Consider the following 18748-nt stretch of genomic DNA (forward strand, 5'->3'; position numbering starts at 1 on the left):
CACTTTGTTTGCTCTTCTTTTTCTAGTTTCTTTAGGTGTAGGATTAGATTATTTACTTGAGAATTTTCTCGTCTCTTGAGGTAGGCCTGTATTATTATAAACTTCCCTATTAGTTTAGCAAAAGCAGTGTCCCAAAGATTTTAGATCATTGTGTTTTCATTTTCAGTTGTCTCTATGTATTTTTCTGATTTTCTCTTTGATTTTTTAGTTGACCCATTGGCTGTTAAGTAGCATGTTGGGCTTCCATGTCTTCTTTTTTCAGTTTCTTTCTTGTGATTGATTTCTAGTTTCGTATTATTGTGGTCAGGAAAGATGTTTGATATAATTTCAGTCTTATTAAATTTTTTGAGACATATGGCTTAACATGTAATCTCTTCTGGAGATTATTCCATGTGCACTTAAAGAGAATGTGTACTCTGGTGATTTTGGATGAAGTGTTCTGTATATACCTGTTAAGTCCATCTTACCTAATGTGTCATTCAAAGCCACTGTTCCCTTTTTGATTTTCTGTCTGGATGATCTAGACATTGAGGTGGGATGTTAAAGTCCTCTACTATTGTACTACTGCCAATTTCTTCCTTTATGTATGTTAATATTTCCTTTTTTGTATTTAGGTGCTTTTATGTTAGGTGCATAGATATTTATAGTTGTTATATTTTCTTGTTGGATTGATACCTTTACCATTATATAATGCCCTTTTTTTCTCTCTTGCTATAGTCTTTGTTTTAAAGTGTAATTTCTCTGATATTAGTATTATGACCCTGTTTTTTTTTTCCACTTGCATTTGCATGGAATATCTTTTACTCATTCCTTCACTTTCAGTCTGTTTGTTTCTTTATGTCTTATGTGAGTGCCTTGTTATTTGATTGGAGCATTTAGTCTACTTACATTTAAGTTAGTTATTTATAGGTATGTACTTATTGTCATTTTGTTAACTGTTTTCTGGTTGTTTATAGTTTTTTCTCTTGCAGTTTTTTAGTGCTATGCTTGGATTTCTTTTTATTTATTTATTCTTTTGTATCTGTTATAGGTTTTTGATTTGTGGTTACCATTGGGTATATATGTAATATGTGTAGAGCAGTCTGTATTAGTTGATGATTACTTAAATTCAAACACATTCTAAAAGCATTAAACTTTTACTCTCCTCTACAAATTTTATACATATGATGTCATATTTTATACCCTTCTATTTTGTATATCCCTTGACTAATTTTTGTAGATATAATTTTTTTTTTTTTTGGATATAATTGGTTTTACTACATTTATGTTTTAGCCTCCTTACTGGCTTTATAAGATTAACCTACTGTCATTATATGTTTGCTTTTATTTATGATTTTTTTTTTCCTTTCATAATTTTCTTATTTTAATTATGACCTTATATTTCCACTTAAATAATTCTTTTTAATATTTCTTGTAGGGCTGGTTTAGGAGTGTTCAATTCCTTTTAACTTTTGTTTGTCTGGGAAAGTATTTATATTTCCTTCAATTCTCATTGATAATCTTGCCAGGTAGAGTATTATTTGTTATAGGTTTTTTTTTGTTTGTTTTTTTGTTTGTTTTTTTCCTTTCAGCACTTTGAATATATGATGCTACTTTCTTCTGGCCTGCATAATTTCTGCTGAAAATCCAGCTGATAGCCTTGTGGCATTTCCCATGTGTATAACTTTTCTCCGATTGCTTTTAAGATTCTCTTTTTATCATTTATTTTTGCCATTTTAATTACATGTCTTGATATAGACCTTCTTGGGTTCATTTTGTTAAACTCTCTGTGTTTCCTTCCCTGAATTAGGGAAGTTTTTGCCTGTTATTTTTTTCAAATAAATTTTATGCCACTTTCTTCTGCTCTTAGTGCAAATAGTTCCTTAACCTATTCTCATTTTTTATTATTTGTTTTTCTTTTTGCTGTTTGGCTTGATTGCTTTCCATTAGCCTAGTTTCCAGTTTGCTGATCCATTCTTTTGTTTTTTTAAGGATTCACTTATTTATTTGAGAGAGAGAGAGAGAGCAAGGGTGCATGAGCATGAGCTGGGGGAGGGACAAAGGAAGTTGGTGAGAGAGAATCCCAAGCAGACTCCTCCCTGAGTGTGGACCCCCATGAGGAGCTTAATCTCATGACCCTGAGATTACAACCTGAGCCAAAAACTAAGAGTCAGCTGCTTAACTGACTGAGCCACCCAGGCACCCCTGATTTGTTCTTTATCCTTTAATCTATTGTTAATTTCTCCTAGTATAGTTTTAATTATCGTTATTGTATTCTTCAGCTCTGATTGCTTCTTTTTTATTCGTTTTGATCTCTTTTTTGAAGTTCTTACTGAGTTCATCCACTCTTATCCCAAGTCTGGCGAGTATCTTTATGACTATTACTTTGAACTCTTTATCAGGTAGTTTGCTTATATTTGTTTCCTTTCAACTCTTTTTCTGTGTTTTTGTCTTATTATTATTTTTTTAAATTTGGATCATATTCCTCTATCTCATTTTGTTTTACTCTCTGTGTTTGTTAATATATTTAGGTGTGACAGCTATGTCTCCTGGTCTTGACAGTAGTGGCATTGTGTAGAAGAGGTTTATGGTGCAATCCGCACTGGTCATCAGAATCAGTGCTTCAGGAGTGTCCCCTGTGTGTGCTGCATGTACTCTCCTTTTGTGGTTGAACCATAATTACTGTGGGCATACTGGTTGTTCCAGCTGGCTCTCAGTTTAGTTGGCTGTAGTGATACTGATGTGAGGGGGCAGGGCTTGTTCTGTGTGTTGCCAGGTAAAAGGCCCAGCTATGGAAACTGCAGATATTTTGGTGTGTAGAATTATCTCCCCGCATTTCCAGTGTAGGATTCACTTTGGAGTGGTGCTGGTACTGGCTGGGCCTACCTGCCAAGTCTGGTGAGGCAGGAGCTAATTTGGAGGGATACCTGCCAATGCAGGCAGTTTGGTTGTGATTGTCTGCAGGGGAATGCTGAGGCAGGACACACTGTGCTAGCAAGATGGTTGGAGATAATTAGAACTGGCTTCCATAAGCATTTAACCATCTAGGGCAGGAAAGGGCAAGAAAAATGGCACTCTCCAGCACTTTTTTTCCTGGAGAAATCTCCTGAAGATCTCTAGCAGCCATTATAAGATTAGCCAGTAAATCTCCTTCACATATGTCTCAAGCACTTTTCAAACTGCAGCTCTTTGCTGTGTCTCACCTGAATTATTTAGTGTCTGTCTGACTCTGTTTCCTTTCAACCTCTGGTTCTCCTGGAATAAATCCTCACTAATTTTCAAAAGTAGACATCATGGAGGTTCACCCTCTCAGTGCTAGTCCCCAATGCTGGAAGTGCCTATTGTGGGGTCTTACCCTGTCACTCCTCTGTGCTTATAATATCCCTCCTGTTTGTGTTGAGATACACAGGGAGTTTGTTTCCTGACCATGTCTCTACCCCTCCTACAGTTTCTGATGTGGCTTTTCTTTCTACAACTAGCTTTGGAAGGTCTCTTCTGCTAGTCTTCAGATCATTTTCAGCTTTGGTTGCATAGATATAGTTCTTTCCTTGGTATATCCATGGGGGTAAACAGAACTCAGGATCCTCCTTCTTTATAATCTTCTGCATTAGTTTGTTTACTTGTTTTATACCTTTTTTTTTTCTATATGAAGACTTCTGTAATAGTATTTCAGGGAAAAATAATCAGATTTGGGGATCCTATTAAAAGTAAGGCATCTTGCTGTGTTCCTACAAGCTCTTTATTTTTTTTTTTATTTAATTGAACTGTTATGAAAACTTGAGGCTCATTTTATAAGAAATAGTTAAGACAACTGACTTCTTTCATTATACCTGGGGAAAATGCAAATAACTGGATTTTTCCTTCCCATTCTGCCCTTTAGCTCCCAGTCAAAAAAAATTATCCTAAAAAAATTCTTCGTGCCTTTATTCTGATGTCTATATTTTATCTGGTTTAAAGGAATGCTGCACACAAGAAGAAAAAGTTGTGCACATGTTACTATAAAAAATGTTAATTTCCATTTGTGTTCATGTGGAATTAGAAAAGTGATCATTTCATGATTATGTACCTGACTACTTCATTTTGCTACCATTAAGCTAACAATTTAAAGCTTGAAAAAGAAGCTGCTTATTAAAATGAAAAACAAAAGCATATTTTGGTTTGTATTGGCATGAAATTAAGTGAATAAAGTTATTAACAATGGTATTAAATTTTGACTGATTATTGCTCTCTCCCTAGAGTTCTAATTCCAACAATGTTCTTCTGTCACACAGAGAGAGTGGTCCATTGAGCCTATCAACTTTGCTATCCAACACTCCTCTCTTAAACTCCTTCCTAGAGCAAATCCAGACTTCATAGTGCCTGAAACGTTTACATTTTAGAGGCTTTTCTTAGGGTAAAGAATAACTAATATAAATATAAAATTAGGGATATAAATGATTCTTGGATAAATATTCTAAATATAACTAAATATTTTAAGTAAAAATGAGAAAATTATGAACTAATTGCAAATTATTCAGAGTTGAAAAATAGCACAAATAACAAAAAATACAGAAAAAATAACATTATATTAATTATTTGACTCACCCTTAAATGGTTTTTATTCAATACTTTTAGTTGCAAGTTCTAAAATTGCTTCTTTTTTATGATAATGGTATTGTAATATAATTTTCTATGGAGGGAATAGAAAGATATTTTAGATTTTCTCCAGTGTAGATCATCAAAATTTGTCTTGTTGTTATCATTGATAGCTCATAAAAATAAATTTCAAATTTACAAGTTGTAGCAGTAATACTAAGTGATTATTAAAAATTGCCAAATGTGGTGAAATTTCTATTGCATTTCTTTCATATATAAGCTAAAGGATTTAAATTAGTCCGCCCACACTGACTCCAAACATTTCTCCTTTCTTACTGACATTTATCCAGGTGTAAATGCTGTAGGTTATTTTTACGACTCAACATGGCCACCGGCCCAGCACTTTTGTGTCAGGTCCCACGGTATGTGGTAAGAATATTCGTTGAAAACATTTCTATAATGGGATAGCTAACAAGCACCAAACTATATGAGTGTGACTTCAAAATACATACCTATATCAAACTAATTGTAATATAAATAATGTGTCTTTTATTCATTTTTGCTTTATGTTGATTCAACACCACATGACAGAAAAAGCAGTGAAACAAAGGGCTAGGAGGAGTAAAATTTAAAAATAATACATATATAAAGGGGATAACTTAAATAATATTGGTTAAATATCTTATTATTTTTAATTACAATCACTGGTATTATCACATGGCTACAGCCCTATGCAGAGCCTTGGGAGAAGGCAGAGGAAGTGAGGAGACCTGAAGTTAAAGCTTCCTTAGCTTCAAATTAGATTCACTTCACTTATTCTTCCCCCTACACAGCCTAAAATCCATGAACAATTATTGGATTCATTGCCTGGCTAATACCCTCTTTCTTTCCTTTTACTTATAATATTAGCTCGGCCAAGCCATAGCCCTGATAAATTCAGTTCTGTCTGCTCCTACAGAGCTGAATCGTCCTGGAAGAAACCAAATGACCATACAGATTAGTTTAACTTAAAAGTCATAGTTTTGTGAATAAACTGGCCCTTAGTACTTCCTGGGAATCATACATATTTTCCAGGTCCATTCACTCATTTACTTTCTTAGTAATTTCATACATTTTCTTCTCCCCTCAAATCCCTAATACCTCACATCTTGACTCACAACTGATAACATAGCTTCCCCTTAGTGACAAAACAGAAAAAACTAAGAGGGACTCCAAAAATATTCATCAACTTATCAGCATCTGTACCCATAATTCTGTCTTTTTCCTGATACTATGGTGAAGTATTCTTGCTCCTAGGTAACAACTCATAGCCTCATTTGAGAATAGCATCTCATCTTTTCTCACTTTTTTGTGATTCATACTTCAACCACTCTCTTAATTCTGTAATATCAACTTTTCCTGTTTACTGATCTGTAATTTATATTTCCAATATATACATATATATTTATTTATCTAGAATTTTAGATACTTACATGTAGCTATCTGTTGATAGTCTCTTTTTAGGTGAGTAACTGGCATCTGAATTTTAATGTTTCTTCTCAAGCCACTGATATTTCTTCCTCAAAACTTCTACCTGATTTGGTATCCTTTTCTCTCTTACTGCAACTCCGTTCTTCCAAAAACTCAGATCTAAATGCTGGAAATTGACCAATAGTATCTTTTTCTCCCAATGCTCATCCAGTCCTGTAGCAAATTTATTGACCTCATCTTCAAAATATAGTCAGACTTAAATTACTACCAACATTTCCATTGCTACGATCCTAGTTTTTACTACATCTCTCTCCTGGATTAATGCAATCACTTGCTTACCACCCTTGTCTGGCTTCAATTTATTTTGTTTTACTAATTTAAAGTACAAATCAGATTATGACACTCGTCTGTTTAAAATCCCTCTACCATCCTCATGTTTTTCCAAGAGGACAAGTCAAAGCCCAAATAATAACTTATAAAATCTTAGAGTCCGATCCCAATGCTTCTCAGACCTGTGTTCTATTGTCCCTCTTACTCTGGCTTAATTCTTTTATGTCAGATACCCTCCATTTCAAGGGACATGGTACTTGCTATTTGTTTTGCCTGAAAATTCTTCCTTTAGGTACTCATTCCCTTTCCTCCTTTACTTTTTTGTTTAAATATCACCTTCTCTGGCAATTCTATTTAAAAGTCTACCCTCCAACTTTTCTTTTACCCTTTCCTAGTTTGGTTTCCCCCCATAACAAACTTATAGTGTAACAAGCTATACATATTTAATTTGTTGCTGTTATTGTTTTCTTTTTTTTTTTTAAGATTTTATTTATTTCACAGAGAGAAAGAGATCACAAGTAGGCAGAGTAGCAGGCAGAGAGAGGGGGAAGCAGGCTCCCTGCTGAGCAGAGAGCCCTGTGCGGGGCTCAATCCCAAGACCCTGAGATCATGACCTGAGCCAAAGGCAGAGGCTTAACCCACTGAGCCAGTCAGGTGCCCACTGTTAATGTTTTCTGTCTCCATGCATTCTAAGGTTAATTCCATGAAGGTAGAAATTTTTATTTATTTATTTATTTATTTATTTTTTGGTAGGTAGGGGTGCTACAATATCTTTGTCTCTCCATCTTGTTTATGTTCACTTGCTTTCATTTTCAGGGCTCTTGGACATTAATATACATATCTTAGAAATGGCCTGCCAAGGCTGTGGTAGGGGGAGCCTTGCTTTGGTTTCCCATGAATCTGTTAGAGATAACAAAGTATTTCCCCTTCTAGATGCATAGGGGGCACTACGAGATCTAATTAAAGGTTAACTTAATTAGGTACATGTAAATACTTTGAGATGGATGCAAACCTTTTGTTCTCACTACAATTTACCACCACCCCTTACCCCTGTGTATCTCCTTCCTCTATAAAATTTGCAGATTAAGGTCTGGGTTTTGCAGAGAATACCCACTTAGCTCTAGAATGACAACTGCCCCATATCTCCCTGTCAGTAAGTTACCCTGAATAAAACTCTTTCTAAACTGCATGGAATTTTCTCTCTCCACGTACCTCCTATTTTGAGGGATCTTTTACTTCCCCTCACCTATTCTGGACATCTATTTATTACAATTGTCACAGCAAATATAATTTTTCTTTAAAAATATTTGGCACCTAAGAGTTTTTAAATGAATGGTGAATAAAAATTAAACTAATCTTAAAATGACACTTGGCATATTAAAAGAAGTTTAAAAAGCTAACTTAGTGGATGAAACAAACATTGTAACAGAGATAGATGAAAAAATAAGATTATTAGAGACTGCATATCAGATATCAACTTTAATTCTAGATGGATTAAAGAGCTCATTATGTGAGAAAATTAAAAAAGGTAACAGTCATCAAATCTCTGACTGGTGAAGGGTCTTTTATGAATAAAAGCAAATAAGGACATAGTAAAACACATTTTAAGGCACCAGAAACAATAATGTAGGAAAATATTGTTTAATATGATTACCTCTGGATATATGTAAAGAATATAACCAAAATTTAAAACTGAATGTTTAAAACAAGTAAATAGAACTTTAATAATCTAAAAGAAGACATTTAAAAAACCAGAAGCTAGGGACATCTGGTGGCTCAGTCAGTTAAATGTCAGACTTCAGCTCAGGTCATGATCCCAGAGTTCTGGGAGTTCATCGAGCTCCCTGCTCAGTGGGGAGTCTGCTTCTCCCTCTCCCTCTGCCTGCCACTCCCCCTTGCTTCTGCTCTTTCTCTCTGTCAAATAAATGAAATAAAATCTTTAAAAAGGAGAAACTAAATAAGTATAGGAGATAAATAGAAAATTCAGAAAAAGATATTTATAATGACTAGAAGCAGGATATTGCCTGAGTGCTAACTTCTGACATGGTTCTTGGAAAACATATCTGTAACATTATAAAGAGCCTATTTTGCTCTCTACTTCTGTGGTGTATTGAATAATGCTCCTCTCCTCATATAATGATATATTCTACCTTGAACCTGTAAACGTGATCTTATTTGGAAAAATGTCCTTGCTGATATAATTAAGGTAAGGATCTCAAGATGATATCATTGTGCATTGGAGTGGGCTCAAAATCCAGTGACAAATAGAAAGAGAAAAGAAGAGGGGAGGCCACACAGCAGAGAAAGCAATGTGAGAATGAAGGTAGGTTTGTTACATGAAACACAAGCCAAGGAAAGCCTGGAGTCACCAGAAGCTGGGAAGAGCAAGGAAGGGTTCTCCCTAAAACCCTCAGACGGAGTTTTGTTCTGGTGACACCTTGATTTTAGACTTCTGGCCTCCAGAACTTAAAGAGAATAAATTTCCTTTGTTTTATCTCACCTAATTTCTGGTAAATTTTTATACAGCCATACTATAATATACTTTCCAAGACCTGAGTAGGCTCAGAAAATAAAGCATCTACATAAGCATGTGCACACACACACACACACACACACACACAGGTGTCCACTTTTTCTAATCTGAGGTGGGAAATGTTACCTAATTGTTTTAGCCAGCATTCCAGTTTTTCAAGAGGATTTGGTTACTTTATGATATATTTGCTACTGTTCATGTTTGGCAGGTGTCCCTGGGTCTCTAATGTTTCTGCATATTTTGTGAGGGAACCATAGACTGTTCTTTTTTTAGACTATTTTTTTCAAAGTACTTTAATAGAAAATAACTTTAGAAAATAAAGATAATATCCCCTTCCCCCCGTAGGAAAGGGCAGGCATGTTTACTACTCATTATCAAAGATTGGGGTTCTTTTTTTTTAAACTTTATTTATTTATTTGACAGACAGAGATCACAAGTAGTCGGAGAGGCAGGCAGAGAGAGAGGAGGAAGCAGGCTCCCTGCTGAGTAGAGAGCCCGATATGGGGCTCCACCCTAGGACTCTGAGATCATGACCTGAGCCTAAGGCAGAGGCTTAACCCACTGAGACACCCAGGTGCCCCAAAGATTGGGGTTTTTAAGCTTAGGGTTTGTCTTCAATAGCACAACGCTCTATGTGTGCAGATGTCATCTGGCCTTCCTTGTGTGAATCTGTGATAACTGGGGCTTATGGCACAATGCACTGGGAGTACCCAGGCTATAGCATTTTCCAAAGCCTCAGTTAATATGACTGCCTTTTGGCTCTTTCTTCTACTTTGAAAAACTCTGCTAATACTTTCTGTTAATTTTATTTCCAAAATTGCTTGCATATACTCTTGTCTATATACCTGTCTCTGCACTTGTATTAGTCTAGGTCCCTTAAGCAGCAAATGTCAAGCAGATGCCAACATGTTCGACCTTTATTAGAGGAAATACATGAAAGAAAGTGGTGACAATTCCAGAAAGCCTGGGAGAGCCATCAGGTCATGATACAAGATTGTCCTGGAGTAAAAGAATAAAGTTTGGGTGGGAGTGTCTAAGAATGTCATAGAGTCTGAGAAAAGTTGAGCAAACCATTGAGGACTTGTAGGTCAAGCCAACTCTCAGATGATCCTTATGTCTCTCAGGAATGGGCCTGCCTTTAGTATTCCTACTGAGATCTACAGTATTCCTAAGGACAATCTTTGAGGGGCATGGGTTGACATAAATGCCTCAGTGGTGACCTGAGTCAATTACTTTCCCCTTATTTGAAGATCTGTGAAATACTTTTTCCTGGTTGTCACAGCACTCATGTAGTTTTTTGTGGTGTTTTACTAACGGTTTTAATACTTAGCTTTATCCAGAAACTCTCTGTGTGAATATATCCTAAAGTGTGGGGTGCCTGAGTGGCTCAGTGGTTTAAGCCTCTGCCTTCGGCTCTGGTCATGGTCCCAGGGTCCTGGGATTGAGCCCCGCATCGGGCTCTCTGCTCAGCAGGGGGTCTGCTTCCCGCCCGCCCCCTTCTTCTCCGCCGACTTGTGATCTCTCTCTTTTTCTGTCAAATAAATAAATAAAATCTTAAATATATATATATATCCTAAAGGGTGATGCTAGAATTAAGCTCCTTAAGTACAAATCTGACTTTTTACTTCTTTGTAAGAAACTATGAATGTGTTCTTATTACTGTTGTCCCTTCAAGTCCCATCCCTTTTTTTTTATTAAGAATTTATTTATTTATTTGACAGACAGAGATCACAAGTAGGCAGAGAGGCAGGCAGAGAGAGGGGGGAGCAGGCTCCCTCCTGAGCAGAGAGCCCGATGCGGGACTCAATCCAAGGACCCTGAGATCATGACCTGAGCTGAAGGCAGAGGCTTAAACCACTGAACCACCCAGGTGTCCTGTTCCATCCCTTTATAGGAATGTACCTACCTCAGTATTTCAAACAAGAATATCCTAAGCTCTACTTTCAAATTCAGTCAGTTAATTTGGCATAACTACAAATTTTTGACTATTTTTACTGTTTAGTGACTTAAACAAAACTTTATAAATTTTAAGGTTAGGCATAAAAGTCTCCTTATGCAATTTCTTCTATCTAGTGTTTTAAGTTATAATTATAGCACTTACACCTAGAAGTCTCTTTGCTAGGGGCCCCAAGCTCTTCTGTTCACCTTATCATCCACTTCATTCCTCTCAGGCATTCTGATTTTGATGTTAAAATCTCTGCAGGGGCATGTCTGACAACTTAATTAGATCTGCAGACAGCTCTTTTGAAAAATTTCTTCCATAGGACTTGGGACTTGAGTGCATATAAAGGTACACTTATATTCTCATGTTTTTTTGACAGTAATTAAATATTCATCCAATAAAGACCTGGTATTATTCTCCATAAATTTCATATGGGTCATACTTTATATATGTCTGCTTACTTTAATTATTTCTAGTTTTTTTTTAATATAATAAGACTGCATTTTTAAAGATTTTTAAAATTTCTTTCTTACTTTTAGAATTTCTCTTTTCTGGCATTTATTTTCATAGTTTCTATTTTCCCCAAGTCTTAGTTGTCCTCATTCTCAGTTATTTAAAGAATTTAAAAATAAATGTAATTTATTTGTTTACTATTTTATAATTAATTAATTAATTTTAAATTAATTAATTTAATTAATATTTTATTTAATATTTACATAGTATTTATTTAATGTTTTCACATTTTGATTATAATCTAATTAAAAATTAAACTAAACTAAATATAGAAGTTAATAAAATTGAAATTATTATATTTTCAGAGTACTTTTCTAAAGTATTTACAACCATATACTAAAAATGAATAACAAATTATAATTAAATAAATGAAATCACATAAAAATTAAAAAATAAAACAAGTATTTTATTTAATCTTTGGCATCTTTATTAAATCTTACTAAGTATTTTTGGAAAAAGAAAACCCTTTACAGTTTAGTGAAAATGTTACCAAAGTAAAAAATGGTATTACACTTTGATTGTTCATTTTATTTTTCAACTTGACTGAGCCACAGGGTGCTCAGACATTTGGTCCATTATTCAGGGTGTTTCTATAAGTGTGTTTCTGGATGAAACACTTAAACTGGTTGACTCTGTGAAGCAAATTGCACTCTTTATTGTGGATAGGCCTCATCTAATTAAGTTGAAGGCCTGAGTAAAAGAAAAAGGCTGACCTTCCCCCAAATAAGTGAGAATTCCTTCCTTCTGCCTAATTGCCTTCTAGCTGGGACTTTAACATTGGCTCTTCCTGGGCCCTGTGCCAGGCTTAGGATTCAAAATCTACCATCAGCTCTCTTGAGTCTCCAGCTTGCCATTCACCCTGTGAATATTGGAACTAGTCAGCTTCTGTAATAACATGAGGTAATTCCTTATAACAAATACTTGTCCTGTCTTTCTCATTGCCACATCCACGTATGTCATGTATATCTACTATTGGTTCTGTTTCTCCAGAGAACCCTAATACATTTTTTATGCATATCATGTCTAATTTATGATGCAAATGCACACACATCAATTTAAAAATAAAATGGATTATTTAATATTGGAAAAACCTCCTTGGCCACTACAGGCCACTATTATGGCTACTGTGCTAACTTGTGCATACCCTGGTATCACAAACTGGAGCACCAAAAAATAAAAACGCATATGCTTGACACTGTACTTCATTATGCAAGAATTTATTACATTCTTGCTCTGTGAGAGGAAGGATGTGACAAGTTAATTAATTTGTCTTTTATCTTTTTTTTTTTTTAAAGATTTCATTTATTCACTTGGCAGAGAGAGATCACAAGTAGACGGAGAGGCAGGCAGAGAGAGAGAGAGGGAAGCAGGCCTTCCGCTGAGCAGAGAGCCCGATGCAGGACTCGATCCCAGGACCCTGAGATCATGACCTGAGCCGAAGGCAGCGGCCCAATCCACTGAGCCACCCAGGTGCCCCAATTTGTCTTTTATCTTCTCTAAGCACTTCTATTGCACAACTCCTCTCTGCAATGCAAAATAGTGTTTGTCTCCACAATGACAGTAACACCATCTGCCAGTCTCCCTGGGACCCTCAGATGTAGTTAGATTTTGTTATGAGGATTTAGAACAAGAATTACAGAGAAGTATTCCTTAGAACTTGAATAGCATAAGTCATAGCTGCAAGCATGAGGATTGCATGTGAGTGTTGGCTGGGGGATCCCAAGTGGACATAATTTGCATGTGTGTGTGTGTGTGTGTGTGTGTGTGTGTGTGTATTCATATGCCTATAATTTCTGAGTCCCTTAAAAATGATGGATCTAAATTAATGGTCCCTCTTCCCTCGGTGTAAGAGAATTAGCCCCTAAGTTTCCCAACTTTGTTGGATTTAACAAATTTTAGGGCTTAATATTAGGTTTCTTCTAGCTACACACTGATATTTATGTTCCCCCCAAATTCATATGTTGAAATATAATTTCCAATATGATGGTATTTGGAGATGAGGCTTTGTTAAGTGACTAGATTATGAGGCATTTGTAGTGCCCTTATAAAAGAGGCCACAGAGAGCTTACTACCTACCTTTCAACATGTGAGGTTATAGCAAGAAGATTGCCATTTATGAGCTAGGAAGCAGACCTTTAACTTGTACTACCCAGCCTCCAGAACTGTAAGAATTACATTTTTGTTGTTTACAAGCCACTTAGTCCATGGTATTTGATTATAACAACCTGAAAAAAAACTGTACACTGTAAAAGAGAAAGTAGACCGATTTTGAGGTAGATATTGCATTAATCTTAGTGTTCCAATGGTGAGCAAGAGACAGAATTTCTAATATTGCGGCCACTACAGTCTACTGATATAGACACATGTTAAATGGATGATTAGCCCTTGTTTGTGCTGGTAACTACACCGTAAATTCTAATTGGACAGTCTAATTGGTAGGGCATGAATCACTGCTATGCCTAGAAAGGTGAGATATGATAAAGGTTGGTTTCTATTAGATACACATACAAGTATTAAAGATGGTGGTTTCCCAAAGACTATTGATTCTCTGTTTATGAAGATGTTCTATATTATGAGAATTAACATTTAAGAGAATATCTGAATAGTGAGTATGAGTTAGTCAGGTCTGGAGTCTTACATTTGAACTTGGTATTGCCATATGATTTGTACTTGGAACCATAAGAATATACAAGAGCCCTAGTAAAAAAGTATGAAGTGGGTGTCAGTGAGAAGAGGGTCGAGGGCAATTTTAACGTTTTGTCATCAGGCAAACAAAACTGAGGCATGCTAGCCAGAACACGTAGTTTGATTTGGCTGATTACAGTAGTTTCAGAGTTTCCTTGGCAAAGACTGGGTCCTTAATCTAGTTAGTTGAATTATGAATTATGTGTTTGTAGCTCTAGATTTTTGAAGTGTCATTGTTCTCGAAGGACCGATTGTTCCAAGAGTTTAGCCATACCTTTAGGACAAAAATCATTCACACACATTACTGAAATCTGTATCATTAACTCGGGAAATTTTGGAACAAACTTCTGAGGGGGGATCAACAAATAAGTACATCAATTTAAAGAGTTCAACACCAGACTTATATCAATAATTTGAAAATGATGAGCCAAATATAATACATTCAATATGTATTAATGTAGAGTCCAACACCAGGGTTCCAAAAAATAACTACAAAATCTAAGAGGATAAAGTGGGTCAATAGCATTACATACAACTTAGATATTTCAATTTCTAAAATGTTTAGGGTGAATCAACAGTAAGAGATGGCTGCCAGGGACGCCAGGGTGGCTCAGTTGGTTGGACAACTGCCTTCGGCTCGGGTCATGATCCTGGAGTCCTGGGATTGAGTCCCGCATTGGACTCCCGGCTCCACGGGGAGTCTGCTTCTCTCTCTGACCTTCTCCTCGCTCATGCTCTCTCTCACTCTCTCTCAAATAAATAAATAAAATCTTAAAAAAAAAAAAAAAAAGAGATGGCTGCCAAATATTTTAATAAAATTTCAAAGTCCTTGGACACCTGGGTGGCTCAGTCAGTTAACAGTCTGCCTTTGGCTCAGGTCTTGATCCTAGGGTACTGGGATAAGCCCCATCTTGGGCTCCCTACTCAGAGGGGAGTCCCTTCTCCCACCACTCCCTGCTTTTGCTCTTTCTTGCTATCTCTGTCTCTTGCTCTCAAATAAATAAATAAATAAAATCTTTTTAAAAATTAAAAAAAACGTCAAAGTCCTTTAATGAAAACACAACCTTTAGAATGAAAGAGGTAATGTATTTGTTTGTTTGTTTTTTTTTAACTTCAGACAGGCAAATAAAAGATACACTGATAAACTGGAAAATATTTAGAAGACAGTTAACAGGAGTGATGACAATGCACAGAACCAGAAGGTAAAAGAGAAAACTTGGTTGTCTTTAACTGTGTGAAAAATTATCCTGAAAAATTAGATTAGACTTGTTCTTTAGGTCTGGCTTCTATTTAGATAAGGCTGTCAAGAAAGGAAGTTGGAGTATGTGGCATTTTATCAGAGATGGAAAGGAGGTGATGGATTTAGCAGAAAAAAGATCCAGGGGGAATAAGTACCATTTGAGAAAACAGCAACTGTACAGCCTGAGGAAGAAAGGAAAAAAAAGTTCTGGAAAAATAACGTTTCATACACAAATATCATGTTACAAATGATGTGTTTGTGTATTCACATACAGATATATGTAAGTGTTAGGTCCATTATCAAAGGAACAAGACTGAGACAAAGTGAAAGTTATGCAAAGCCTTATTCTATGTCAAGCATTAAAAGTCAGATTGACAGGCCAGGGCCGTCTCCGAAGAGAGTGACCGCCCGCCCCCTTGGCCTTACAGGTTAGTTTTATAGGGCACAACTGCAGACCTCTACATATGTGGCTTTGGCTGATTGGATGTCTCCTACCTGTGTGTTTTAGTAACGGTTACCTGGAACCGATACTAGTAACTGCTGAGGTATTTATTAAACAACAAAATGGCCTTGTTTTAGGTATGTGTTTTAGCAACGGTTACCCGGAACTGGTATCAGTAACTGCTAAGGCATTTATTAAACAACAAAATGGTTACTATGGCTAGTAACTATGTCACTATGGCTAAGTAGGCCCAGGCAGGCCCTAGGGGTTTAACAGGTTTTAACATGGAATCGGCCCCAACAGTAAGTATATGTGTGCTTTAAAAAAATCATTTCACCAGGGCACCTGGGTGGCTCAGTGAGTTGAGTGGTTCGGTCTTGATTTCAGCTTAGGTCATGATCTCAGGGTCCCGGAATCAAGCTCTGAGTTGGGCTCAACACTTGCTGGGCAGTCTGCTTGAAGATTTTTTCTCTCTCTTCCTCTCTCTCTCTGCCCCTCCCCTCCCTCCTGCTTGTGTTCTCTCTCTCTCTCTCAAATATATAAATCTTCAAAAAGAAATAATTTCACCAAAGACTAACCTTAGGTTTTAGGTTATGGATACACACTCAAAGTGGAAGAAAGATGACATAAAGCGCTTCAACAGTGATGTCACTTCCAATTAATCAGGGCTGTTTTCCTATCTGTGGTTCAGTGAGGACAATTAATCCTTTAGATTGTTTTTCTAGATTATATCTTTGAAAATAAATAGCACTGGTTTATTTAGCTAAAAGGTAAAGTAGTAATGACTAAAAGTCTTCTACATCCCTTTAGGCAAAATTACTAATTCAAATTTATTTATTTTTAGTCTCCCGGCTTCACATAGAAAAATGCACAAAATAGTTAACTATTCAAAGGCAGATTGAAATTTATCTGCAAATATTTTCTTGAGTTTTTGGTTGACATGCTTATCACTGCCTTTACTAAATTAACTCCTTTGTTAGTATTATCTTGCCTTCTTAGCTCCCAGAAGATTATTTCAAGATAATTTCCTTATGTGAATTTTAATCATAATTCCATAGTCAAAAATTACCCTTTTCTTACTTATAATTTCCTAAAGAGAGCCTTAAAAATTATATCAGATTCCTTCTCAAGTGTGAGTAATGAATTCAATGTGATTAAATAAGACAAAATAATTTAGAATTTAGCAGGTGAAATAGTAGAGAGAACACAGAACAGAAGCAAGTCCATAGTTTAAAATAAAAACCTTTTTTCCTAAAACATAAGTACCTCCCTAATGCCCTATGACCTTTTACAGAATGTATTTGTGTGTGTGTGTATGTGTGTGTGTGTATGTCTATATCAATTCAATCTTCATAAAAAGATTTTGTTAGAATAGGGATCATATATATTGAAAATCAAAAACAGATTCATAGATGCTCAACAACTTTACAAAGAATTTGAGCTAGTCTTCTTCCAGCTCAAGGTAGTTTCCACTTTTAATAGACAACTTTCCTGGAGTGTTTTACTGAAAAACCAAATAAACCAATTGATTAAGAAGGAAGAATGAGGAGTGATATCAGCATCATGACAGCATGAGTCCTTCCTTTGTTCTCTCCTTTTTAATTTGTAACCAATGGAACATTCATAACCTACAAAATTTCCTCTGTATAATATACTAGGCCGGGATTCATACATCTGTGTTTCTGCAGATGGGTGGATTGCACCTTGTAGATGTGGTTGAACTGAAGGAACAGCACAAGAACCAGGGGAGAAGTGGCAGCAGCACCTGTAACCCCAAAGGCACAAAGGACAACCAGTAAGCCCTCTGGCAAAGGGGTGGAGGACAGAAAGAGACCACTCCCAAACAGAACCTCTGGTCAACACAGGTAAGAGAAACCAAAAACTTGTGCTATAGCATCACCTGCTGGAAAACAAAAGAAAGGCTTCTAATTCCGACCCTCCTGAACTGTTGAAATCAAACAGAACTTTACCTTAATAAAAAAAGGTGTTTACTGTTTCAAATGCACTCTCAGAGGTACATCATCAAACACCATGAAAAATCATAGTAAGATCTATTACAAAAATGAAATAACAGTTCTCCAGCAACCAAACTCAAATCAGAGAAGGTTGAGATCTGAGAATTCAAAATAGTTTTTATAAAAGAATTCAAGGAGCTTCAGGAAATTTCAGGAATAAAATAAATGTAAAGAAGGATTACTTTACCAAAGAGATTGAAATTATGAAAAAGAACCAAATAGAAATTTTGGAGTTGAAGAACTCAGATGAATAGCACATTAGAAAGCATTGGGAATATAGAGCAGATCACATGGAAGGGGGAAAAAATGAACTGTAGGATAGAAATCTAGAAATGATTCAAGTGGAAAAGGAGAGAGAACCAAGATTTTTAAAAGTGAAGAAATCCTACAAGAGCAATCAGACTCCATTATGAGAACCTACATACAAATAATGGGTATACCAGAAGGAGAAGGGGTTGGAGAGGTTATTAAGGAAATAAAAACTGAGAACTTCAGAAACTTGGGAAAGAACTAGACATACAAGTCCATGAAGCTAATAGATCACTTACTATCTCAGTGTAAAGACCCTCTCCAAGACATATTATAATAAAGTTCTCAAAAGTCAATGATAAAGAAAGAATCCTAAAGGCAGCCAGGATTTAAAAAAAAAAAAGAAAAGAAAAGAAAAGAAAAAGAAAAGATAGTAACCTACCAAGAAATTCCCATTAGACTATCAGCAGATTTCTCAGCAAAAACTCTGTAGGCTGGAAGAAGAGAGTAGAATGATGTATCCAAAGTACAGAAAGATAAGACTCGGCAACAAAGAATACTCTATCAAGCAAAGTTATTCTTCAGATATGAACAAGAAATTAAACTTTTCTTAGACAAACAAAAGCTGAGGTAGTTCACCACTACTAGACCTTAGAAATGTTGATAGGAGCTCTTCTACCTGAAAAAAAAAACAAAACAAAAGCCCGAAATGACACAAGACTTTGAGTAAGGTGATAGACAAACAGAACCAGAAAACTGCAGCTCCTTCAGAACA

Source organism: Enhydra lutris, unplaced genomic scaffold, assembly GCF_002288905.1.
Source record: "Enhydra lutris kenyoni isolate GAN:26980312 unplaced genomic scaffold, ASM228890v2 scaffoldscaffold3, whole genome shotgun sequence".
Lineage (NCBI taxonomy): Eukaryota > Metazoa > Chordata > Mammalia > Carnivora > Mustelidae > Enhydra > Enhydra lutris.